Raw genomic sequence first — 1304 nt, forward strand, 5'->3', positions numbered from 1 at the left:
GTGGAAAGAAACATGCAAGAGATATTCCAGCAGACCATAAGAGAAGCAGATCAGCTGAGGGAAACGGCTCTTCTTAAGCCGGGGAACTCTTCCTGGAAAAGATGTGGGATCTGGCTGAAGGAGAAAGTCCTGGGCTGTCCCACACCCAAGAGGAGCTGCCTAAAGAAAACCAAAGCAGAAAGTGTCTCTGGAGACGAGGCCGGTGCCTCACAGAGACCCGTGGAGGTCAGATACTTCACCTCCCATCAAACAGAGATTCCCTCGCAAGCCGAGCTGGACACGGAGCTCAAAACAGTCACATTCGTCACCGGGTGTGAGATCGACTTGATCTGATTCCTCATGAGCTCTCTAAAAACTCTTAATAATGTACAAATAATTAAGTGCAGATGTGACAAAAAAAGTGCATTTAAAAAAAAATGTGCAAGAAATAGGTGCAAAGTCCAAAAAAAGGGTCTAAGGTCTTCCTCAAAACAAGCAAAAGAAAGAAAACGAGGAAGGAGAAATATAGGCATTTAACAACAACAACAAAAAAGGAAATGTGTAAACATGGACCATAAATGTGTAAATATGGACTATATAATTCTAAATAAAAATGAGAAATTTGGGCATTTAGCAAAAAAAAAAAAGCGTCAATATCTGTGCAGACGTACTATAAATACAATATACTTTTTTTTTTTTTTACAAATTAAATCAAATTAACAGCACATCGTGTTGCTGTCTTAGTTTTGAAAGGGAGAAAACTCAAAATCCATCTTGCTTTTTAATGTGTGACAATTTCATCAAGAACTTTTTGAAGAATTACTCATTGAATTGCATGTTTATGTTCATAATTTCTACACTTGTACTATATGTTTGGTCTGTGAAGGCCTTTTGTTTTAATGACAGCACTGATGAATGTGATTTGGAAGCTCTCGTGCTCAGCACTACACTTAATTACACTGATGTTTCTGTTTTTCTAAATGACAAACACCTGGACTCTGAAGCTTGGATTTGGATCTTTAATATTCTTGATGGTGTTTTAGTACACACACACACACACACACTCACACACTCACACTCTCTCTCTCTTTTAAGACCAAAGTCTTCTTTATGATTTCAGTTTTGTTTAAGATAATTAAAGCTACAGATTTTAAATAACGAACGAACATGTAAAAGTATGGTGTTTGGGGTAAAAAGCGCCCTGCTGTCGGGGCTAACAGTAATTAACATGATAATTAATAGAGGGCTGACTTTTCCATCTGTTGACATGACGTGGTTAGATTCAGATGTAAATATCATATATTATGTTGGGTGTCCATATTAGA

This window comes from Sinocyclocheilus grahami, unplaced genomic scaffold, assembly GCF_001515645.1.
Source record: "Sinocyclocheilus grahami isolate Dianchi unplaced genomic scaffold, SAMN03320097.WGS_v1.1 scaffold857.1, whole genome shotgun sequence".
Taxonomy (NCBI): Eukaryota; Metazoa; Chordata; class Actinopteri; order Cypriniformes; family Cyprinidae; genus Sinocyclocheilus; species Sinocyclocheilus grahami.